Source organism: Mesoplodon mirus (assembly GCF_964341445.2).
Source record: "Mesoplodon mirus genome assembly, chromosome: 2".
In the NCBI taxonomy this organism is placed as follows: domain Eukaryota; kingdom Metazoa; phylum Chordata; class Mammalia; order Artiodactyla; family Ziphiidae; genus Mesoplodon; species Mesoplodon mirus.
Genome location: NC_138977.1, coordinates 93,490,466 through 93,517,067, shown reverse-complemented (window position 1 = coordinate 93,517,067; position 26,602 = coordinate 93,490,466). Strand labels below are relative to the sequence as shown.

Here is a 26,602-nt window from a genome sequence, read left to right as displayed (position 1 = left end):
TCACTTGGTCCTTCAACTGAACCTGCCTTTCCACTAGTCAGTGGTATTTCCCTTATATATAAAATCCCAATCGCATCCTCCAATTTAAATACTTGCTTGGTGGCAATGGAATGAATCATTGGGAAAAAAAGAAAACATCTCTTAACAGTGCTACTGACAAAAAAAAAATCTATGACTTTATAAGAGTTGTTCTCTGAATTAAGATGATGATAACAAATATATGATGTTATTTTCCTATCCTGGGCCCAGGGCAGGTACCACTTATTGATCATGTAATTATTTTCCTGTTCAGTGCAAATACAGAACTACAATCCTTCTTAACAAGCCACAGGCAGCCACTGGCATATAATCAGAATTGCCTAGTGATACGGAAGCCATTTGCAATTCATGTCAGATTTTGCACCTAACTTCTTTTTTTTGTTGTTTTTTTAAACATCTTTATTGGAGTATAATTGCTTTACAATGGTGTGTTAGTTTCTGCTTTATAACAAAGTGAATCAGCTATAAATATACATATATCCCCATATCTCCTACCTCTTGTGTCTCCCTCCCACCCTCCCTATACCACCCCTGTACGTGGTCACAAAGCACCGAGCTGATCTCCCCGTGCTATGCGGCTGCTTCCCACTAGCTATCTGTATTACGTTTGGTAGTGTATATATGTCCATGCCACTCTCTCACTTTGTCCCAGCTTACCCTTCCCCCTCCCCGTGTCCTCAAGTCCATTCTCTAGTGGGTCTGCATCTTCATTCCCGTCTTGCCCCTAGGTTCTTCAGACCATTTTTTTTCTTTTTCTTTTTCTTTTAAATTCCATATATATGTGTTAGCATATGGTATTTGTTTTTCTCTTTCTGACTTACTTCACTCTGTATGACAGTCTCTAGGTCCATCCACCTCACTACAAATAACTCAGCTTCGTTCCTTTTTATGGCTGAGTAATATTCCATTGTATATATGTGCCACGTCTTCTTTATCCATTCATCTGTTGATGGACACTTAGGTTGTTTCCATGTCATGGCTATTGTAAATAGAGCTGCAATGAACATTTTGGTACATGACTCTTTTTGAATTATGGTTTTCTCAGGGTATATGCCCAGTACTGGGATTGGTGGGTTGTATGGTAGTTCTATTTTTAGCTTTTTAAGGGACCACCATACTGTTCTCCATAGTGGCTGTATCAATTTACATTCCCACCAACAGTGCAAGGAGGGTTCCCTTTTCTCCACACCCTCTCCAGCATTTATTGTTTGTAGATTTTTTGATGATGGCCATTCTGACTGGTGTGAGATGATATGTCATTGTAGTTTTGATTTGCATTTCTCTAATGATTAATGATGTTGAGCATTCTTTCATGTGTTTGTTGGCAGTCTGTATATCTTCTTTGGAGAAATGTCTATTTAGGTCTTCTGCCCATTTTTGGATTGGGTTGTTTTTTTGATATTGAGCTGCATGAGTTGCTTGTATGTCTTGGAGATTAATCCTTTGTCAGTTGCTTCGTTTGCAAATATTTTTTCCCATTCTGAGGGTTGTCTTTTGGTCTTGTTTATGGTTTCCTTTGCTGTGCAAAAGCTTTGAAGTTTCATTAGGTCCCATTTGTTTATCTTTGTTTTTATTTCCATTTCTCTAGGAGGTGGGTCAAAAAGGATCTTGCTGTGATTTATGTCATAGAGTGTTCTACCTATGTTTTCCTCTAAGAGTTTGATGGTATCTGGCCTTACATTTAGGTCTTTAATCCATTTTGAGTTTATTTTTGTGCATGGTGTTAGGGAGTGTTCTAATTTCATTCTTTTACATGTAGCTGTCCAGTTTTCGCAACACCACTTTTTGAAGAGGCTGTCTTTTCTCCACTGTATATTCCTGCCTCCTTTATCAAAGATAAGGTGACCATATGTGCGTGGGTTTATCTCTGGGCTTTCTATCCTGTTTCATTGATCTATCTTTCTGTTTTTGTGCCAGTACCATACTGCCTTGATTACTGTAGCTTTGTAGTATAGTCTGAAGTCAGGCAGCCTGATTCCTCTGCTCTGTTTTTCTTTCTCAAGATTGCTTTGGCTATTCGGGGTGTCTTGTGTTTCTATACAAATTGTGAAATTTTTTGTTCTAGTTCTGTGAAAAATGCCAGTGGTAGTTTGATAGGGATTGCATTGAATCTGTAGATTGCTTTGGGTAGTAGAGTCATTTTCACAATGTTGATTCTTCCAATCCAAGAACATGGTATATCTCTCCATCTATTTGTATCATCTTTAATTTGTTTCATCAGTGTCTTATACTTTTCTGCATACAGGTCTTTTGTTTCCTTAGGTAGGTTTATTCCTAGATATTTTATTCTTTTTGTTGCAGTGGTAAATGGGAGGGTTTTCTTAATTTCACCTTCAGATTTTTCATCATTAGTGTATAGGAATGCAAGAGATTTCTGTGCATTAATTTTGTATCCTGCTACTTTACCAAATTCATTGATTAGCTCGAGTAGTTTTCTGGTAGTATCTTTAGGATTCTCTATGTATAGTATCATGTCACCTGCAAACAGTGACAGTTTCACTTCTTTTCCGATTTGGATTCCTTTTATTTCTTTTTCTTCTCTGATTGCTGTGGCTAAAACTTCCAAAACTATGTTGAATAATAGTGGTGAGAGTGGGCAACCTTGTCTTCTTCCTGATCTTAGTGGAAATGGTTTCAGTTTTTCACCATTGAGGACGATGTTGGCTGTGGGTTTGTCATATATGGCCTTTATTATGTTGAGGAAAGTTCCCTCTATGCCTACTTTCTGCAGGGTTTTTATCATAAATGGTTGTTGAATTTTGTTGAAAGCTTTCTCTGCATCTATTGAGATGATCATATGGTTTTCCTCCTTCAATTTGTTAATATGGTACATCACGTTGATTGATTTGCGTATATTGAAGAATCCTTGCATTCCTGGGATAAACCCCACTTGATCATAGTGTATGATCCTTGCACCTAACTTCTTAATAAGCTAATTATGTTATATAACATATAGTGCTCTGGGTTCAAAATGTGAGGAACAGAATGATCTCAGAGATGAGTATGACAGAGACTGACAGCTGTCAGTCCCCCAGTGTCCACTCTCCCTTTCTTCAATGACATTAAACTCCATGGTTTTCAGTGAGGTGCCTGGCTGTCCACTATGAAATTTATGGCTAAGGTCTGGCTAATGAGATATAGGCAACTCCCAGGATGTGTGCTTAAAGGGAAGGCATATGGTGTTTTTCTTCCCCTTCCTCCATCTTGGTCCCAAGAACATGGACATGGTAGCAAGCCACCTTGGTCCACATTGGTGAGGAACACACACTAGGGATGGCCGAGTAACAAGGGAGAAGGAACTTAGGTCCCAGAGTAGGGCCACCGTACTGTCCTGAACCATCTATCCCTGAGGTGTTACAAGAGACAGAAATACATTTCCATTGTATTCCTGTTATTTGGGGTCCTGCTCTTCATGGTCAAGCTTATATCCTAACTAGTAAAATAAACACATATTAATTCACACTAACCTAGAGATCCAATTCTTTTATCAGAAACAAAGCAGTACGGAAGAGTAAAAGGAAATTCTGCTTTCAAATAAAAATCAAAGAAAATATTCTCCTCGTCTGCCTTAAATACTTTTAATGGCAGGAATCTAATATTCCTATAAATTCCAGATCTATCTATAGGAAAGGTGAGCAAGAACACATGCACACATATTATGTATCTTTGTTTATAAATCTGTTCATATAGAATAACTCTAAATTCACAGTTACAATACTAAGCCACAGGAGTACCGAAATCTGTTTCAAAACCATAGACCCTGAATTTCTGCCATCAGAAATGGCAAACAAATCAGAAACAAATGTGAGGATCCAAGCAGGTAAATAAAAGAAAGTTTTTTTTTTCTGTAATAAGTACTGGACTTTTTTAGTTTCCATCCCTCTCCCCAACACACACAGACACATGTTCCCACACTCACACACACATATGCAGTCACACACACAAACATTTAAACAGGTTATAAAAGAGTTTAGCAAAGTTCATAGGGGCTTAGTCTGTTTTGGATGATTTTCCCCTGTGCCCCCTCAACCCATTCCTGGGCTTGACTGCAATCTGAATACCAGGCTGCATGGTCCGATAGCAACTCAGCATGGCCCTTCTGCTGCTTTACTGTGATTCCATGGGAGGAACATATGCAGGGTTTTAAACGGCCAACATGAACAGATTCCATCTCCCATAACTCTTTCTGCATGTATGCATTATTTACTTTTGGTGGGTGTGGAAAGAAGGGAATCTGACGTCCTTTTAATTTTTAACGTGTCAAAACCCAGTCTGAAAAGGCAGAGGCACCCAGGTGCCTCTCAAGCACCTGACTTCACTTGTTTTTCTCCTCTCTTACCTCAGTCCTCACGTTTCCCTGGCTTACTCTAAAGCAGAGCTAGCCAGGAATCACAAAACACTGTAAAGAGTATAATTCATGTTTCTTTTTATATTTCATTCATTTCTTTTGTTTAAACGCATACCATCTTAGGGGTGAGACTGAAAACCCCACCAACTTAAAACAGAACGAGGGGAGAAGAGTCTAATGGATCTGTACCTGCTACTAAAGAAACTCATGCAGCAAAGCTAAGTAGATGAATCCCAATAACACATGATTTGTAATAATAAAAAAGGAATTCTGGAAATAAGTGAGCAAAACCAACCAATAAAAAGGGCAAAGAAGTTTAGCCTAGAGTACAAATCCAAGAAGCCTCAAGTCAAGGGATTTGGATGGTCATGTGGGAACAATTAAGGAGAAAGGACATTCTAGCCTGTTGACCTTGCCATTCTGTGACAAGGGATCAGCCAGGTTTTTCCCTGGGCAAGGCGACTGTGTAGGATTATGCAGGCTATTCCCTGCATGAGGATGCCCAGTCAGGCATGCTGGAGGTGAATGAAATCCAGCTTGCCTGCCACTCACCAAGTGCTGAGCCCCAGCACAGGGCTGTGTCTGCAGGAAGGAAGTGCAGTCTTTTCTGAATGTGTACAAGGTGTCAGATGGGCTACGTGTGCCCAGAAAGGACACTGTAGGATAGCAGAAAAGGCCCCCCCAATGTATGCCACTCTACCATAAGGATTATTTTGAGCTGAAGGCAACTGAGAAAAAGCAGACACAAGAAAAGATCTCTGTGTCCCCCTATTTGCCTAAAAGCAGGACTTAATTTATAAAGGTGTCCCCCCTCTAACTCTCTACCAGAAAGGACAAAAGTTAACCACCAGAGACAACTGTAGACCTGTGTCAGCCCAGAGATGGCACCAGAGGAGTCTGTATAACAAACCTTACTGACTGGCTCTTATTCCTTATCCATTAGTTTCCCATATATTTGCTTTCTAACAATTTGCTGTCCCTAGACACTCAAAGTCCTTTTCCTTTCTCTTGTCACTTCTCTAAAAATGTATTGTTATTTTGCTAAGGTGCTATATAAGCCCAAGTTCTAACCATCCCTTGGAACTACTCAACTCTGGGCACTCCCATGTGTAAGTGTTTTGCACATGTTAATAAACGTTTGTTTGTTTTCCCCTTGTTAATCTGTCCTTGTCAGTACAATCTACAGGGCCCCGGGTGGAGAACCAAGGAGGGCAGTAGGAAAAAGAATGTGTTCCCCCACTACAATACCTGTTCTTATCAAAGAACAGTTTTGTTCCGAGGATCAGAAGGCCGGTAGCCCCGTACGATGTTAAGTACTACATGAACTGAAAAAAGGAAAGGAGGGGCTTCCCTGGTGGCGCGGTGGTTGAGGGTCCGCCTGCCGATGCAGGGGACGCGGGTTCGTGCCCCGGTCTGGGAAGATCCCACATGCCGCGGAGCGGCTGGGCCCGTGAGCCATGGCCGCTGAGCCTGCGTGTCCGGAGCCTGTGCTCCACAACGGGAGAGGCCACAACAGTGAGAGGCCCGTGTACCGCAAAAAAAAAAAAAAAAAAAAAAAAAGGAAAAGCCTCCTGTCAGTAATAGGAGACCTCTGGTCAGGAGGTGAGGCTAAGGTGAGCAGAGCCAGCTTCGTGGGCAGGCAAACTGCAGTTCCAAAAGGCCACCCCCCTAACCTGTTCTAATGCTTTGCCTACACTGTCTCAAAATTCTTAATTTTTGAACAAGGGGCCCACATTTTTGTTTTGTCCTGGACCCCACAAATTATGTGCCATTGTTAAGGTGAGGACGGCATAGTAAAGTGCTGAGGAGTCAGAAACTACTCAATGCTCTGAAACTAGTTAGAAACTACTCAGAGCCTGTGGGAGCACAGCTCACTATGCAATTTTGGACTTGGGGGTGAAGGGAGGAAGGAATCTCGAAAAACTACTGACCAGAACTGCCTGAGATATATGGGCTGATCATGAGGAAGGAATCGGGGTCTGGCATGGCAAAGGGGAAACTTAAGGAATACTACCGGGGTGAGAAGCTTAGGATAGTTAACTCTGTAATCCAATCTCTCCTCCTACAAGTATATCTTGAGGGTTTGAGTCCCTCAGAGAATTACTCTCCGGGTACCAAATAACACAAGGACTCAGGTCACTGATGGTTCTTTCCACTCTCGCCAGCTCCTCAATGATTGTTGGTTGGCTGCCAGCACTAACAGCAGGAGGGGAGAAACAAAGGGAAGTTTCTTTACTGCCTGGTTTGATCACAGCCACTTCTACTCTCTTCTTTAATAACGTGAAAATGTAGGACTTGCCTGTCACACTTGTCTGTCACCTGAGCTCCCTTCTTTTTTTACCTTTCAGCATTTCTATCCTACTCTTTTAATTCTGATTACAACATGCAATATTACCAAAGCTAATTTTCTACAGGAAACATTCAGGAAACTTCATTAAGATTGTATGCATCCCACCTCTAATTCAGCAATTAGACAAGGTGGTTAGGGTGATGCATACACTCCTTGTGAAAATAAAATCGTTTTGAAATTTCAAATTGATGGCATAGATGAGGTTTTAAGACTTATCCTACTATTATCTCTACGTGATACAATTACAGGTAATTTTTATTATCTTCTTTATATCCTTATTTTTTTCAAAGTGTTTTATAATATTTTACTTTTATGATTAGAAAAAACTAAAAATTATTTCAAAAGATTTAGCCTGAGTAGACACTATTTCCATCTACTTTAGAAACATCTTTTTCCATAAACTGCTGATATACTAATTAGAAATCAATGCTAGCTAGTCATTAAAGCTGGCTTCTTAAGGAGTTCCACCCGTCAATACTTCAACAGCCTGGCTCGAATTGTTGCATTCTTTCATCTGTGAGAGACTTAAGACTGTCACTTAATTTTCCAAATTTGGGGTTTGAAAAACGCAGGGGGAAAAAAAGTAAAAATCGCTCATAATCCAATCAATTGAAAAATCATATAAAACCAAAAGTAAAATATCCCTCAACCTGTTTTCCTACACATAAACAGACTTACCTACAAATGCATTTATTTTTTAAAAATTAAAAAAAATTTTTTTGTGTGTGTGTGGTACGCGGGCTCCTCACTGTTGTGGCCTCTCCCGTTGCGGAGCACAGGCTCCGGACGCGCAAGCTCGGCAGCCATGGCTCACGGGCCCAGCCGCTCCACGGCATGTGGGATCTTCCCGGACTGGGGCACGAACCCGTGTCCCCTGCTTCAGCAGGCGGACTCTCAACCACTACGCCACCAGGGAAGCCCAAATTTTTTTTAATTTTTAAAAATTAAAAAAAAAATTTATTTAAAAAAAAAATAAAAGGGGTGTTATAGTAGTTCCACTTTTTTTTTTTTTTTTTTTTTTTTTTTTGGTACGCGGGCCTCTCACTGTTGTGGCCTCTCCCGTTGCAGAGCACAGGCTCCGGACGCGCAGGCTCAGCGGCCATGGCTCACGGGCCCAGCCGCTCTGCGGCATGTGGGATCCTCCCGGATCGGGGCACAAACCCGTGTCCCCTGCATCGGCAGGCGGACTCTCAACCACTGCGCCACCAGGGAAGCCCAGTTCCACTTTTTTAAAAAAAAAACAAATTTATTTATTTTTGGCTGCATTGGGTCTTCATTGCTGCGCCTGGACTTTCCCTAGTTGTGGGGAGCGGGGGCTACTTTTCGTTGCAGTGCACGGGCTTCTCACTGCGGTGGCTTCTTTTGTTACAGAACACAGGCTGTAGGTGCGTGGGCTTCAGTAGTTGTGGCACACGGGCTCAATAGTTGTGGCACAAGGGCTTAGTTGCTCCGCGGCATGTGAGATCTTCCCGGACCAGGGCTCGAACCCGTGTCCCCTGCATTGGCAGGCGGATTCTTAACCACTGTGCCACCAGGGAAGTCCTAGTTCCACTTTTTCACATGTACATCTGAACTGGGAAATACATATATTATACCATTTCCATTTTATTGTCTGTCTGAACCATAATTTATTTAACCAATTTTCCTATTGCTGAGCCACAGACTGTTTCAAATTTCTTGTCATTGCAAGCATGGCTTCAATGGACATCTCTGTACATGTTTTTATATATAATGATATTACTTCTGCAAAATTCTTAAGAGTGCTATTCTTCAGTTAAAGATGATAGTCATTCTAAATAAATGCTATCAAATTAGCCTCTTAAAAGACTGAACCATTACACTCTCATAGTATAAGTGTCTCATTTCCCATGTCCTTTCCTGCATTTAACATAACCCATTGTTTTCAATTGTTCTTACTCTGATTCCAGAAAAAAAATGTTTTCATTCACATCCCCAGAGTATCTTTTCATATGTTTTTTGGCCATTTGTGTAACTTCTGTAAATGTGTTCAGATCCACTGTCTATGTTTCTACTGACTGTCTTTCTCCTATTGTTCACTCTTATATACTTATTGTCCGATGCTCATTGAAATCACTCCTTCACAATGCCTAGTACTGAATCTGCCCTTAGTTTAAGGGGACATCATCATCTAAGGACATTCCAGCTTTATTAAATAAGTTAAGCTTTTAATGTTTTCATACTGTAGCACAATGGAATAAAAGACATCTGTTCACTACTAGTGACCAAAAGTTTAAAGCTTTAACAGTGCATTGGATGCTCAAATACCCAGAGAAATAGCATCACACCACAGCATACACAGCCATGAAGTTATTTCTTCACTTGAATAATTTCATGTGTACACACAGCAGTAAGAATCACAGCACACTTCGTCACACTGGGAGCAGCTTAAAGAGACAAAGCCATCTACTCTCAAAAGAAAAATTTTGAATAATGACATAGAACACTCTCATCATTCTTCATAAAAATATCTCGATGCTAAAAAATCTAAAATAAAATGTACCAAAAATGACAAGAATTTAGTCAGAATGGGGAGTTTGAAGGATATTTTTTCTTTTTCTTTATATTCTCTAAATGATATTTTAATTTCATCATTTAAAAGTAAATTTTAATTATGAACTTAGAGTGGTGATGGTTGCGCAACTCCATGAATATACTGATAAACAGAATTCTACAATTTAAAAAGGTAAATTTTATGATATGTGTATAGTATCTCAATGAAGTTATTTTTATATAAGTAGAATTTTAAAGTTAAAATACTACACTGATTGATTTTTCTGTGAACCTAAAACTGCTCTAAACAATAAAATGTATTTAAAAAAAAATACCTAGAGTATCCTGTATTAAGTTCCCATTAATTTCATGTTGAAAACTCTGGAAGACAGTAGGATGCATAAAGCTATAGCATTACAAGCCTCTTTGCAACACCTTGTTCTTGGCAATGATATCTGATGAGCAGGTGGAGTGGCTTCTTAGAGAATCAGTGAAGGCAGTGTAAGCGTATCCAAAACTTCTGGGTGACTTTTATCCTAAGGCAACTTATAGAGCCTGCATAAGAGTGATCCACACTCCCATCATGCTTATTAGTATTAACACTGTTAATATTGGGAGAGAGGGACACACAGTTTTGAGGGCATTAGCCTGCTGTGGCCTCCTTTGCCTGGCAAAGCAATAAAGCTATTCTTTTCTATTTCACCCTCCCCCCCAAAAAATATTGGGAGAGACATAGCCATTCCTTCTCTTTCTATTCTGGCTCAGCTTCTGGGGTCCCAGCTGATGATTACTGAAAATTTCATTGAGTAGAACTATTTCACAGGGAAAAAAAAATAAGTTCTAGGTTAATTAAAAAGCAGCAGAGAATAAATTAATTCCATTTATCACTAGCACAACGTAATGGATGAGAGCACCCTGGGGCCTGGTTATTCTTTTAGAACGTCCTATATGAATGCTAAGCCAAAAAGAAAGGAGAACTTGCAACAAATATTGCATCTAGGATGCTAATCAAGAAGCCAGAGTAGTCATCAAGATACAAGTGAAACTGTTTTACTCAATGAATGTGATAAAAATAGACTTCTGCATGTTTTAAAGGTTCCACTCCTTGAAAGGAAATAATAAAATCCATTTTTATTCCCAAATCGAGAGTGGGGGACTTCCCTGGTGGTCCAGTGGTTAAGACTCCACGCTCCCAATGCAGGGGGCCTGGGTTCGATCCCTGGTCGAGGAACGAGATCCCCCATTCATGCCGCAACTAAAGATCCCACATGCCTCAACTAAGACCAGGCACAGCCCAATAAATAAATAAATATTGAAAAAAAGAATGGGAACAAAAGAATATTTCCACATTATGGCAGTCTGGTCAATGGACAGAGCCACTATCCTCACCCTGGGAGTCTAAAAGTCAGAAACTTCCATTAACTTTCAGTGATATGAAATCCGTTCTTGGAAGTTCAGGGAGGAGAATATTTCTTTCTGGAAGGAAACTCGAGGCGTTCTTAGGGAGTGAGGCATAAATCACGCCAGTATCGGTCAGACTTCGAACTAAGGGCATAAAGAAACGTTAGGTTCTCTCTAACCAAGCCTCTCCCTCATTTCCAAATTAACATACCACCAAAAAGCATGAAAAAGATTTAAACAATATTTGCCACAGAATTCCAGCACTTCTACTTTCAGTTTGGCACCTTGACAGTATTTTTGTGGGCCACACCTCATTCTAGTGGCTGTATTTTCCAGATCATCTTCCCAAGACAGTGTAACTTAGGAGGAGCATCTAGGACTGGACATAACTTCCTTTAGGATTTGTCTTTCCTGCTATGCCTCATGCTGAGGGGGCTGACCTCCCTAAAAGGTCACTCAGCTCTTGGAAGAGCTGAGAAGGAACCCAGCAAAACACAAACAAAAACCTGGGAGCTGATAAAATACAAGGAAATCCACTCGACGAAGGAAAACGGTGGGAAGATTTTGACTGAAGCTAAGTGATCTATGGCTGCTCAGGTTTTACTAAATTTGAATCACCAATCAGCAGCACAAAAATTAGTGCCCTAAGATAACACTTTGGTCTCATTTTAAAGTACTTTATCTTCTCTATGCCGTTTTATTTTCCCCTTCAACTTTAAGGACACCAATCTTCTATTCTGCCCTTTCTTTTTTTTAAGTCAGCATGGGAAAGGGACAAATTTTCTTTTTCTATCCTGTGTACAATATACCCATGGCTCTAAGAAAAAATGATCCCTGTGAAGTAAGGTGGAGTACAGTGCCCGGCACACAGGAGGTAATAAAAAAAAAAAAAAAGAAAAGAAAAGAAAAACCTCCTGAAGGTACAGAATGAGAGCATGTTTATGTAGGTTTCATGTATCTTCTTTGCCACAGGTACTAAGCAGCTCAGCAAATACTTTTTTTTCCCTTTCCTTTTCCTGTATTATATACTACCCCTACCCTGTGCAAGGAACAGATAGATAGAAATATCTTACAGTATTACAGGAGTGTAGGAATGAGATCATTATAGGTTTCTTTCCCAATTAAAGGCTAGAGTCAAAGACCTATGATATCACAAATTCCCTCAGGAAAAATTGCCTTCTCCCATCTTCTTATCGAGGTTCATGGTCAATGGGCTGAACAATTTCTTATATTTCAAAGAAATGATAGCTTAAAATAGATGGCAGGTGTACTGCCATTCTATATATGGCAGTATACATACATTTTTTTCTAATCCAAAAATGGAATCTGGTTTATTTGTCGGTAAGAGAAATTTAAGAGACCGACACTTTTATACCCCAGAAAACAACACATAATTGTAGAACTATGTAGATGAATCACACAGCAAAGTGAAATTGTGATTTCTAATGAGGTAAGATAAATAATGTTGTCAAGGCAGCCATCTGATCAAGAAAAATAAAATACATTTCCTAAGAAAAATTTACCCTGCACAATAAGGAAATAGGGAAGTCTAACAGACCTTGCAACCTCCCTAGAAACGTAGTAAAAGCTTCACAGTATGAGTCACAGGAAGTTACTCTCGGGACAGGCTTTCACAAACACACTGTAAAGTCATATTGGCCGGATGGGCTTGTATTGGGGGTAAAGAGGGAGAAGGGGAAGTTTAGTGCAGGCATCATGCAGAATGTCTTCCAAAGGTCTCACTTACCCCAACTGAGATTTCTACTGTCTCAAAGAGAAAAGTGTATAACATCCAAGTAAGCTATTTTTAACCTACTATTTTTTTTAAAGGGAGAGAAACTGCTCTGGATAAAATAAAACAAAATAAAAACATAGAACACCCAGGAAATTAACCAGCAAGAATGAACTAGTATACACATATCCTTTTTATCTCTGCCAAGGAAAGTAGGGTAAATCCAATTGTTGGCAGTTTCCATGTAATTCATTTGAAGGAATTTTGAGAAAAAAAAAAAAGAAATTGAAGGGGGAGTTGAGTCAAAATGTTCTGATTACTAGCAATAAAAATAGATGTATTTTAGGGCCTCCCTGGTGGCGCAGTGGTTGAGAGTCCGCCTGCCGATGCAGGGGATACGGGTTCATGCCCCGGTCTGGGAGGATCCCATATGCCGCGGAGCGGCTGGGCCCGTGAGCCATGGCCGCTGGGCCTGCGCATCCGGAGCCTGTGCTCCGCAACGGGAGAGGCCACAACAGTGAGAGGCCCGCATACCGCAAAAAGAAAAAAAAAAAAAAAAAAAAAAAAAAAAAAGATGTATTTTAGGGTTTATTCAATGAACTATATTATAATGCTTATTTATATGGTATTATTGAAGGAAGAGGTTAACTAAATGTTATCCCTATCAGTATCAAAATTTTTAAAAACTAAAATATTTTGAACAAAAATTTTTCTGTGAAAGATTATACATTGAATAGAATATAAACTGTTCTTGATGTCTCAGGGCTATTACTACTAAGCTTGGATGCAATAAAGTGATATCTTGAAGAGAAACTAAAGTAGACAGGATGGTCTATCCCTATCAATGGCCCATCTGCCTTAAAAAATGTTTGTGCCTGCTCTAAAATAAGTATTCTGCCTCCTTCTTTCACATGTTTAAATGTCACTCATTAGGTGGGTGAGTCTGATTATCATACTTCCTTCTCCTTTCTAATTTATTGCTTCTTGTGCCTGTGAGTTAGGAAGTTAGATCATGCACCATGATAGAATTATACGTAAAGAGAAAATCACTAGGTGCTGAGCGAAAGCCTAGGAAGCTCCCCCAAGAGTTTAGAGGATGAATTGGCAACTCTTTTAGCTGCCTTTGCTTTGCTTCCCTTACATCTGGGTGCTTCCCTCTCTCCAGACAGTTGAGATTATTACACGGGTTATTTGTGGTTAATCCACTAAAAACAATAGGGAAAAGATGGCTTCTGTCTCTTTAATTTGCAACTCAATAGTAGCCACTTTGTACCATACCTGAAACATCAGCACTCAGAGACTCAGCATGGACATTCTGTATAAGTTTAATTTCCTCCATGGCCATGATTTTGTTAAATGTTACTGAAATAAAAAGTACAGCATACAATCTATGAGCACAAAGCTTCTGAAAGTGGAAAAAAAAAAGTGGCCCACACTTACATTACCAATTCTGTTCTACATCTTCCACTTCAGCAAAAGAAAACACATTACCTTTCATCATGTTGATGCATATAATATGTAATAAAATGGAAGAGGTGGAGGAGACAAAGTGATACCTGTAATAAAACACTGAAATTATTTTTGCATTTCACAATCTACAAAACTGCCAATTCATTGAATTACAGTCTCCATCAAATTGCTGACCCCTGCCCCCAGGGAGAAATGTACTGTATTCCTCATACCTGAAAAGGAAAGGTAGGATTAGTTCAGGGATGCTTTCCTTTTTAGTAGTTATAGGGCCAATGTTTATGCTGGGTAAAACGACATACTTTCCAAACTATGCGTAAAAAAATATATCTTGCCAAATTTACAGCCTTATCATATCTCACCTCTTCTGTTTCAAAGTGCTCTTTAATACCCAAGATTTGTATTCTGTTATTACAGTCTGATTTCTCTTAATATTTTTAGGATAAGAGAAAGGGTTTAAAAAACACCATCATCATCATCATGATGTTTTCTTTTGTTCCTGCATTATTTTCCAAGTAACTCAAAATTGTTTGCAAATATTCATCCTCATAGAGGTATTGGAGAAAAAATTATCCTGGATTGACAAACTAAGGCAAAAATAACTTTTGAAACATTTACACACTTATACAAGGTCAATGTTTATCCTCCTGCTTTGCCAGATATAACACATTTCCATTTTAAGTTCTCTTTCTTTAGAAAAATTAAATTCCATGAGCTCTTCTAGCTTATGCCCACAGGTTCCTCTGGCCATCTTTCAACTTGGTATAAGTAATCTCCAAAATTGTCTTAATATCATAATGTCATATATATCTTTTTACCTTTATTAAACTTTTTCAAATACCAATCACATTTCTGAGGCATTCATTTATCTGCATTTCTATAAATTTTAAACTTTGGATCTTTGTAATTTGCATAGTTTTTATCAGCTGTTTCTTATAACATTTTGCCATGAAGCATTCGTGCATCTTTTTCCTACATATTTAGAGCCATCTTTTGACTATGCTCCCTTCTATGCCTTGAAACTCCCATATCCTGGCACAGTGGCTGCATTAAGCAAGTTATATATTCTACCTACTTCTCCATCACAGTATGAAGTATTTTCTTAAACTCAAAATACCCTTTTCATGACCCACATCACCCACAAAAAATCTCAAGTAGAAAGATGAAACTGAATATTTCTCTTACACCATTTTTTAAAATATTTATTTATTTATTTAATTTGGCTGTGCCGGGTCTTAGTTGCGGCACGTGGGATCTTTGTTGCGGCATGCGGGACCTTTAGTTGCAGCACGTGGACTATTAGTTGCAGCACGCATGTGGGATATAGTTCCTTGACCAGGAATCGAACCTGGGCCCCCTGCATTGGGAGTGCGGAGTCTTAACCACTGGACCACCAGTCACCTCTTACACCTTTTATCAACATTACAACACAAGTGTCTAAAGTTATTACTTCCATCCCTCTCTTATGGTTACTGAATTTACTGATATGACAATTAGTCTCAACTTAAATGTCATCTCTCTATTTAGACTTGTCTAGGTCTATCCAAGAGGGTCAAACCATAGGAGGAGGTCAAACCACTTTCAGAGAACTATCCCTATTTCGCATGGTTTTACTTTTCATTTTGCTTCTCTGAAACCTAAGCCATAATATTAACAGTTCTTTATTCAATTTTGATTCCTTTTATGTATCTCTTAGCTGCTTCCTTAGCTTCATTACTCTGTTAGTGGTAAACTTAAATTCCGTCATCACTGAAGAACTGGATTTTTGAAGCTTCACTACATTTTTCTTTGTTACCCCTGTCATATTGCTGTGAATGCCACAATATTGCTTTTTTTAAAAAAATTATTTATTTTATTTATTTTTGGCTGTGTTGGGTCTTCATTGGTGGGCACAGGCTTCTCACTGCAGTGGCTTCTCCTGTTGCGGAGCATGGGTTCCAGACGCGCGGGCTTCAGTAGTTGTGGCACGAGGGCTCAGTAGTTGTGGCTTGCAGGTACTAGAGTGCAGGCTCAGTAGTTGAGGTGCACGGGCTTAGTTGCTCCGCGGCATGTGGGATCTTCCCAGACCAGGGCTCAAACCCATGTCCCCTGCACTGGCAGGCGGATTCTTAACTGCTGCACCACCAGGGAAGTCCCCACAAGATTGCTTTTGAATTCAGTTTCCTGGGGCTGACTTATAAATGTCCTGTGTTCCACTGGCCCGGAATCAGATACATGTTTTCTTTTATAGGATCTATTGCCACTGCATACTGCAAATTACTGCCTGTGGATCTGTGTTTTACAATCTACCCAACCGAATGTGAAACTAGTGAAGAGTTGGGAAAATATATCAATATAGTTCACTGTATATGAAAATGTGTTTCTAATCATTTTATGCCTACCCACACTGACTTTTACAGTGCTCATATTGGTATATTTTCCCATTTAATCCAAGTCCTCTGCTACTTACTGAGGGCCCATGAAGCCCACACAATTGAACTACACAAATTGGGGATAGAAAAAAGAGGCATAAATCGTATTCTGTCCTCGGCAAATTTATAATCTCAACAGAGGCAGGATAGAGAATGCTCCAGTATTGGAATACAAACAAAAGAAAATTCTTCTTCCTAATCTTCTAAAAGTAGCCTATGAGCATTCTTTGATTAAGTACTTGCCAATTTGATTACCTGCAAGTGATTTTTGAGATTATGTATACAACAGTGGCATACAACAAGTAACAATATGCAATTTAGTTGAAAAATGATTCTATAACTTAGAATCAACATTGGAATCTCAATATACTTTTGTTGTTCTCTATTGATAGTGCATATGTTTTTTGATGGAAAATTTTAGTATAACTGTAGTGAAATTAACAGTTTGGGAGTGAAGAAAATCTCTAGACATGTCCTTTGAAAATCTCAACATACCATACTCTTTTTCTTTTCTCATACACCCCTTCTGTGTCAGTTTTTTAAAACATAATTTCCTCAAAATGAATCAATATGCAGGAAGGGACTAACTCTGCAACCGTTTTACTTGGTGAGCAACAAACATTATGACAGTATGCCACATTACGTGTGAGGGCTGGGGACTCGAAGATTAATCAGACATTGTCCCTGCCCTGGAGGAACTCACTGGCTTATGAGACAGTGTTGTCTGTGAGGGGTGAGGGGAGGCTGACATTAGTCAGCCTTACACTGCTCCCTTTTAATGACTGAGATTATAATTCTGTGTGGAATTTTGAAGACCTTTCATGCCTGTAGTTTGCAAGAAAAAGTTCATATTTTTGAGACTAGGCAAAAGTATTCTCATTCTACTTATTTGCAATCAAACATCTTCCTTTGATAACTTGGTTTCCTCTGCCCAGGACAACGTTTATGGATTTTTGTCCCCAAAGTCTTTTAAAGCATGACACATGTTAGACTTCAGTTCATAACTCTATCCCTTGGCCAGCTTTCTTGTCATCTCTAGTTTCATTTTTCCACTTGTCCTCATGGTCAACTCTTCCCACAAGTCTTCAAACATTCTTAACCTTCTCATAGACCATGTTTCTATTTTAACACTTGCATCATGCCCTACTTAGTGACTACAGTATTGGATAGACGTTGCTGAAGTCTACAGGGCAGTGGGCAGGACATAGCCTCCTGAACAAAGAGTAAACTCATTACAAATGATGTATAATAGGTTTGTATTTATATACAGTTTAAAAGGTCTTGAAAAACTCTGAAGTGAAAAATGATGCTAGTGGGCAGTTCTATCATAAAATTTGTCTGATGTACTCTGAAAACAAGGGCTATATACCTGGGACTGTGAGAGAAGAGTGTAACCAGATTTGGGTGCAGGAAGGCCATCAGTGATCTTTATTGTTATAACTGCTGAGGTTACTATGCAAAGAGTTCACAGTTTAATCCATGGTTGTGTATCGCAGATGTGAATTTGTTTTGTACCACAACTCAGAATTCACTTTCCCTTAGAAGTAATGTTATATGTGGTGGTGGGTATTCCACCCAGTTCTCTGTTGGGGAATGAAAGGCTTATTCCCCTAAGTGCTGCAGTGCTGCAGACACATGTCCCGGGGTAGGTAGAATAACGGCCCCCAGAGATGGTCACTTTCTAATCCCCGGAACCTGTGAATATGTTACCTTCCATGCAACGGAATTTTGCAGAGGTGATTAAGTTAAGGGTGTTGCAATGGGAAGATTATCCTGGATTTTCCAGGTGGGCCTAATGCAATCACAAGCACCCTTATAAGAAGGAGGCAAGAGTGTCAGGAGTCACAGGAAGAGATGTGATAACAGAAGCAGAGGTCAGAGAGGGAGAGAGATTGGAACATACTACTGAAGGCAAGCAGAATATGTCACCCTAAAATATGCCATTTTGACACAGTGATTATTTAGAATTAAAGTTACTTGGGAAACAGCCAGCGCAAGAAGGGCACTTTGACCCTCCTGTGTCTCCCCTAAAAGTGGGAAATAAATCTCCCATGTGAAAGGTACCTTCCCTGCACCAGAGGATGGAAGGCATCCTTATCACCAGATATAGGGAATTCAGGGCCAAGAAGGCTGTACAAACAAGCCTTGTGACTTCTTCACTAACTTACTATTCCAAGCCCAAACCACTTTGTTTTGTCAATTCTTCACAAATTTATTGTTTCTTTGTCTAAGAGGTATAAAAGCTTCCTACTTTGGTGACTTGAGTCTCATATTTTTATGGGACTCTCATATATACAAAATTAAATTTGTTTTTCTCCTGTTCATCTGTCTTATGGCAATTTAATTATTAGACTAGCCAAAGACCTAGAAGGGAAGAAGAGAAAAATTTTCCATCCCTATGCTACGTGGCCAGCTTTGAGGATGGAGGAAGGGGCCGCAAGCCAAGGAAGCCAGGAGGTCTCTAAAAGCTAGAAACGGCAAGGAAAGGGATTCTCCCCTCCAGCAGACAGAAGGAGCACAGCCCTGCTGCCTCACGTTCGACTTCTGAAACCAGAACTCCTCAATGCTTACAATTAGAGAAGTCTTACAACAGGAATCCTGTTTAACTTTGTTGAGAATTTCCCAAAGTATTTAACCATAGACATTTTAAGGATTATTTTTTAAACATTCTTGAAAATAACTGTTCACGGAACCTATTTTAGGAAATAATGGTTTAAGGATTTATGCTCTGGATGATGGCATCTGGAAGGGATGCAGACATTCTTGGATACATTTAGTGAGAGTGAAATTCCATCCACTGTCTCCATTCAGTGAATTATTACCAAGTGTCTGTTATGGCTTTACGTTGAGATACGTATTGGGATGAGGGAGGAAGGGATGAGATATAAAGACATAAAGAAAATATCACTGGGACTTCCCTGGTGGTCCAGTGGGTAAGATTCCATGCTCCCAATGCAGGGGGCCCGGGTTTGATCCCTGGTTGGGGAACTAGATCCCGCATGCATGCCGCAACTAGGAGTTCACATGCCGCAACTAAGAAGTCCACACACCACAACTAAGAAGCCCCCAGGCCTCAGTGAAGATCCCTTGTGCTGCAACTAAGACCCAGCACAGCCAAAATAAATAAATATTAAAAAAAAAAGAAAGAAAATATCACTGACTCCACAGTAAGTGTCATCTAGTAGGGGATATGAGATATTTACCAAAAAATTATAAACCAGGTAGAAGATGTTAGGTTTTGCGTGTGTATGGGTGGAGGAAGGGATGACGGTGCAGTGAGCTGCTGTGGATGTTTGGAGGACAAAAAAAAGAACCACTTCTGGAAAGAGGGGGAGCTGGCAGAGAATGAAGTATGGAAGATCTGGCATATGAATTTGAAGTCCTTTAAGGACAGCTAGGCTGATGACAGGAAGAGCAAGAGAGAAGAAGGGGAGCCGGGGTAAGCAACCTTAGCTGTTACAGGCACTACCCAACTCAAGAACGACATGGGGAAGGCAAGACAAACCTAGCTAAGCCACATCCTTATCTGTGCAATAATCAGAATTATAAATCGGGGTTCTAGGAAATTCTAAAGTCCCACAAAACACCAAAATTTATCACAAATAAATGAAAAAAAAGTGATAGAGGTTCTTAAAAGACTTGCGGGGCTTCCCTGGTGGCGCAGTGGTTGAGAACCTGCCTGCTAATGCAGGGGACACGGGTTCGAGCCCTGGTCTGGGAAGATCCCACATGCCGCGGAGCAACTAGGCCCATGAGCCACAACTACTGAGCCTGCACGTCTGGAGCCTGTGCTCCGCAACAAGAGAGGCCGCGATAGTGAGAGGCCCCCACTTGCCACAACTAGAGAAAGCCCTCGCACAGAAACGAAGACCCAACACAGCAAATAAATAAATTAATTAATTAAAAAAAAAAGACTTGAGTATATATAACCAAATGCTTAATATAAAATTTAAGTCTGTCTTAAATGTTCCTTTGGGGGGTATTTTTCCACATGGGAAGGGCTCTCTGAGGCTTCTTAAAATATATGCCAGTCAGGGCTTCCCTGGTGGCACAGTGGTTGAGAGTCCGCCTGCCGATGCAGGGGACACGGGTTCGCGCCCTGGTCCGGGAAGATCCCACGTGCTGTGGAGTGGCTGGGCCCATCAGCCATGGCCACTGAGCCTGTACGTCCGGAGCCTGTGCTCCGCAACGGGAGAGGCCACAACAGTGAGAGGCCCGCATACCACACACACACACACACACACACACAAAAATATATATATATATGCCAGTCAAGTTTAGACTAAAGGTGCTTTTTCCTTTTTCTGGTAAATCTTCTGGTGGTAAGTATAGCTCTCCTCAGTGTTCCCTGGGCCTGTAAACTTCTAAACTTCAGTTCAGGATTACAGTCATCTATTTCAAAAAGTTTCAATGTCAATTCTGCGTGCATGGAAGACTTTGCTTTAATAGTAAACGGTAGAGAAGGCGCATTTCTGTGCTGATGTTAGCTTCCTGTTTGGCGTGCATTTCAGGCTCTTTGGGAGCAGAAACTGTCTCCCCGTTGGTTCTTTGTAAGCCTCTGCTGCAGAGGAGTTGCAGCCATCCTGTACACGTTTGCTACAATGGTGAGAGGCTCATGGAAGTGAAATCTTGGCTCCAACTTGAACTCGTTTAAGGAAATGAAATTTTGAATTTTAAAAACTTATTTCAATAAGGAAAAGTAAGATTAAAGCAAGTGGCGTTTTAGGGGTGAGGAAGTCAGCAGAGCTTTATTTTGGTGGGGGAGGGGCTTTAGTCCCTAGAAGAAACAAGCCTGTCACTTTCTGGAAAGATGCCTATTCTGTCCCAGGGCTATATCCAAAGCAAATCAAGCAGAATCATTTATTTCCTGAAATTTCATTAAAGAAGGAAAGGGCAGGATTTAGAGGATCAAAGAGCCCCTCCCAAGAAACATATTCACATAGGTGTGACCTCTGGAGACTGTGTGCCCCCCTTGTTTGTCTGGCAAACACCTTCTCATCTTTCAAGACAGCTCCAATGACACCTCTGGGAGGCCCTCTGGTTCCCTTTGGCAGTTGTTTACTCTGCCCTTTGTGCTTCCAGGCACTCTGTGCAAAAACTCTCTCAAATATCACTCATAGCATTTTATCCGGTTATCTGTTTACATATCTGAAGTCAATTCAATAAAGTTCTGCTAGGGCAATGCTAGATTCAGAGGCTCAAAGGCAGGAAGGACTCTGGCCTTTAGAAGCTACTTCCTACCATAGGTGACAGACAAATATACAACTGCTTAGAGTTCTCTGTAATAGCAGAAGAACAGAAGGCAATGGAGAGAAAAGAGGAAGGAGGGGGTGACCAGGATCTCCCGGGTGGCAGGGTCTAATTTCATATCCTTAGCCCTTAGCACAAGGTCTGGTGCATAACAAGTTCCATACATGTTAATGAAGGGAGGGAGATGGGGAGAGAGGAGAGAAGGAGGGAGCAAGGGAGGGAGAGAGGGAGGGAGAGAAGGGAGGGGAATCAACAAAAATGCCCCACCGTATTCCAGTCACTGCTGTACACTGTCAAAGCCATCAGTTACTCTAAAGCGGTATTTTCAGGCTCCTGGAAGAGATATTTCAGAGCAGACAGTTGATGATTCAATTTTACCTAGCACAGAAAACAGTACATGATAATCACCAACTGAGGGAGACAAGTCATAATTTGTCCCATATTTAACTGTCATCCCACAGAGCATGTTAATAACCCTCCCAGGGGGTCTACGGAAAAGAAACTTGCATTCACTAAAAACCACTAGCACTACACCAATTATTTCTTGGATTCTGCATTATTAGATCAGCAGGCTCTTTTGCTCCCACAAAAGGATTTAGCTAGGATTTTCGTCCCCTTAGGACCTTGTTTGCCATCCAGTTCCCCATTTCTCTGCCAGCTTCATCTGTGCAACTCATCTTGGGTTACCTCTGGCAGATGGAGAGAGGAATCTAATTACAAGCCTCTGCTGTCTGCATCCCAAAGCCCTCCCCCAACAGCCTCTATTTCATCAGGAAGAGAAGGGAGGAGGGAGGATGAGCAGCCTCCCTAAGAGAGGAGAGTGTAAAGTATTTCTCAAATTTTCGTCTTCAACGGCTGGTATCATTTTACTCCCTGAGGGGAGACTATGCTTTGTTGTTTAGGCCAGCCATATAATCTCTAGTATCCCGATGCCACAATATCAATTACAGGTGCATTTGGATAATGGGATAAATTGGTGTCCAGACTGCTAGACAAGACATAAATTGGAGGTGGTGGGGCGCGGTGGAGGGGAGAGGATGCTGGAGGGGATTGAGGATATAAATGAAATAAGGTAAAGTCGAATTCTTCATATCCTTGCAAATTAAGTAGCTTAATTCTGAACTGTTACTTGTCTCACGAAGAGAAGCTCACCAGCAACCAAAGTGAAGCAGATATTCCTGAAGAGGTTTTCTTAGGTCCTAAGTAGAGAGAGGTGAATTCTCCCATAGCACCCCAGCTCTCCCAGTGTAATGCTAAGAGCAGACAGGAAAAATAAATGTCTTGTAATTTAAAATACATGTTTTACCAGACACAGAAAGTCATGTATCGTAAGATTCCATTTACATGAAATAGCTAGAATAGGTAAACTCATAGAAACAGAAAGGAGACTGGTGGTTTCCAAGGGTTGAGGAGAGGGAAAAACCTGGAGTAACTGCTTAATGGGTGTGGTGTGGTTTTTTTTTTTTCTGTCATGTGAGTTTATTTTTTTTTATTTTTTAATTTTTTAAATTAGTCTCTGCTTTATAACGAATTGAATCAGTTATAAATATACATCTGTTCCTGGGTGTGGTGTTTTATTTGGGGGTCATGAACACGTTTGGGGATGAGACAGAGGTGGTGGTGTACAATATGGTGAATGTACTAAGCGCCACTGAATAGTTCACTTGAAAGTGGTTAATTTTACATTGTGTGCATTTCACCTGAATAAAAAAAAATATTTTATAATGAGATGTTTTCTAATTAATGGCCTAACTATTTCTCATTGCTCAACAATCTACCTGGAAATAGGGAGGATTTTATTTCCTTCCATAGTGAAAAGAGGGATTAAATAGGTCTCTAGGTTCAAATATTTGTCACCTTTTGGTTTTTCTTACAGAAAGTCTAGTGTTTTCCCAGAATGTCTGTTGCACAGAAGTAATTCCAACCCACTACCCCTGACTTGCTTGGCCCTGTACCATCAGCAGCAGTGACCGGTGTGGCTGGAGAATCACAAGTGGATGGGGTGCACCTGTGTTCACTAGCCCCTGCGCCCCCTGCCGGCCCGTGTGACCCAGCCTTGCTCTGGGGAATGCCCTTCTGTGGTGGTGACATAAGACAAAGACTATGGGCCATTTCAATTCAGTACCAAATTACAAAGAACTTGCTCTCTCCACACACTTTTACAATCAAAGAAAATTGATTTTAACAAAGAACAGAAGCATCTTTGGAAGAAACGCAGTTTTTTTTCCCCTTCTTTTTGACACTAAGAACAACATATGCTTCCACACACAGATCAAAAGCGGTCAGCTGTTAAGTGGAAAGAAAAGCCCAAGAACTTAGGAGGAATAAAAATATTGAGAATAGAGGTAAATAGAAGGGAACTTGAAAAGAAACTGCAAGATTATGTAACAACAGCAACAAAAATGGCTAACAATCACATTTAGGAAAAGCAGGTATGGGACTGCCCAGTCTTACCCAACACCTTCTGCCTTGTGCCCTATGCCATGCAGTCAGGGCCACGGACTAACAGGCCTCCCAAACCGTCACCCAACCAATTTTCTAAACCACTCAATTGGTCTCCCGCTCTACTTCTTGATGTAGCTTTAATCTTTCTGGTTTTGCCCTTATGACATTTTTTTCCAACCATGGCTCGGTCTCATCTCCTAGACCTAACGCTTAGCTTTGAGCGTTTGGTTTCGTTGACCAAGGTTTAGACATTCTTCTGGGACTCCTGCCTTCGATAGCTTCATGCATTCAGCCTGGCCCAGGGATGTTGAAACAGAGTCCCCCTAAAACTCCTCTGCTGAGTTTATGATTAACCTCTCTATCCAAAACTTTACTTCCTGTCTTTTCCTGAACCTGTTCCCCTTAAGACTGAGGAGTATCAAAGAAAAGGGGAGACTGAAACTGTATACAAGCCCCCCTGTGTCTGTCCTTTGAAGTAAAAGGCTTTTGCTTTAGTCTTCCAGGCCTCCCTTGGGTCTCTAAAGGCTGGCTCAAGAGTTAATGATTATGAAATGTAAAGAGGCAGAAACAAATAATAGCTGTTGGGCCAGGAAACTGGTAACAATTTAGACTATAAATCCAACGTATCGCAGAATCACCAAACTCCCAGTTCCTTGAAAGATATAGATAAAGGCCTGACACACATTCCTAAGTTGTTTTTACAGGAAGCAGCCCCTACCAGATGAAAACTGTGACCACAAGCACATAGGCCCTAGACTGGTTGAAACCAGAAGGCTGATGAAGCTTGAAACTTCACCTTGATGCCAACCAATCTGAGAATTGTCCATGAGCTGATATGCACCCTGAAGCCCCCTCCCTCACACTGCCTTTAAAACCCCTTCCCTAAAAGCCATCAGGGATTTCGGGTCTTTGAAGCATGAGCTGCCTGTTCTCCTTGCCTGGTGCCCTGCAATAAATGCTGTACTTTCCTTCACCACAACCCAGTGTCAGTAGTTGACTTTGTTGTGGGAGGGTGAGTGGACCCTGGTTTGGTTCTGTAACAATGTCACTCCTCCCTGTGACTCACGGAAAAGTGTTCAGTTCTGTTTTGGTGTATCCTTCCTTTTCTTGGTGTATCCCTCAAGGCTAAGTCTAAAATAAGGTTCTAATATTGATTTCAGGCTCACAAATGGCTAGATAAGCTGCATATCAAGAAGAAATGTTTAAATATAATGAGAAAGCAAAATATATTAAATGCTTTCAAAATCCCCTAATTCTATTGCAATATGCCAACTGACTCAGAGAGTCTTATTTTTTCCCTATGTTGTGTGAGAAAAAAACATGTGGTCCTGTCACAAAATGTTCTACATGCCACAGAAGTTGTAGCATTATTTTTCTGGAAAAAATCCTAAAAGAGGGAAAAAGCATCTGTTTCCTATGTTTGTCATGCTATGAATGAAATGCAAAATGGGGAGTGGGTTATGCAGGGGCATCTACTTTCCCTTTGACAGCAATGCTGAGGTAGAGCGTCAATTTTGGGCTATCTTATGGTTAAGCAGCATGGATGAGGACTGCAATGTTGTATGTGTGTAACTCCTGTCTTAAGCTGAGCAATTCCCTGTCACCTCCATCCTGACATCACTGCCACACCATGATAAAATCGCACTGACCAGGCTCTTCTGCTTACTGACTCTGACCTTGGGCAAGTCATTTAAGCTTTTGAAGCCTGTTTCTCCACTTTCAAGATGGTAATAGTAATGCCTATTATTTATTATTTAAGGTGCCGTTATGGTTGAATGTGTCCCCCCAAAAGATGCATTGAATTCCTAACCCCCCAGTACCTCAGAATGTGACCTTACTTGGAAATAGGGTGATTGCAGATGTCATAGTTAAGATGAAGTCACACTGGAGTAGGTTAAACCCTTAATCCAGTATGTCTGGCGTCCTTATAAGAGGAAGGACAGCCAAGGGAAGACACAAACCATAGGGAGAATCTCACATAGGGAGACACAAACACATAGGGAGAATGACTGTGGACGGAGAGACTGGAGTGATGCAGCTGCAGGCCAAGGAATGGCAACCAATGCCAGCCATCACCACAAGCTCCAAAGAGGCCAGGAAGGATGCTCCCCTACATGTCTCTGAAGGAGCATGGCCCTACCGTGCTTTTGGACTTCTAGCCTGCAGAAATGTGAGACAATAAATTTCTGGTTTTTTAAGCCACCCGGTTTGTGGTATTTTGTTACAGCAACACTAGGAAAGTAATACAGTGGTGGAAGTGTAATTTACTTATTGTATGTGTGTGTATTTTAATTGCTGAGGAAAGACACTTAGAATAAACCAGATAGACAAGAAGAAAACAAGGTAACTTTTCTTATGTATCTAAACCAAGGAAATGACATTATTTCCTCTGGAGCTGACATTGCTACTCTCCTTCCCACACACTCTACTCTAGCTCACTGGCCTCCTGGCTGTGCCTGTAACATCTGACCATGTTCCCTCCTTAGGGGCTTTGCATCAGCTGCATCTCTGCTGGGAACACACCAGGGCTAACCCCCAAATTCCTGTCATTCCTCAATAAGGCAGACCCTGCCACTCCATTTAACCCTGCAATCTGTCCTCCCACACACCCAGCATATTCCCAATTCCCTTTACTTGGCTCTACTTTT

The 26,602-nt window shown here is 40.8% G+C and overlaps 1 protein-coding gene across 4 annotated transcripts in view; it reads right to left on the bottom strand.

The window, feature by feature from the left end:
* The window catches only part of CRACD (capping protein inhibiting regulator of actin dynamics), a 316,726-nt gene that overhangs the window by 157,607 nt on the left and 132,517 nt on the right, over positions 1 to 26,602 (bottom strand). The window contains exon 1 of one of the 4 annotated variants that reach the window (XM_082609279.1): positions 13,660 to 13,700. The exons of 2 other annotated variants lie outside the window; for them this stretch is intronic. The gene's annotated coding sequence lies outside the window, so the exon portion shown is untranslated. Of the gene's footprint in view, positions 1 to 13,659; positions 13,701 to 26,602 lie in introns of those variants that run through there. One more of the 4 variants, XM_082609278.1, reaches the window with a different exon arrangement.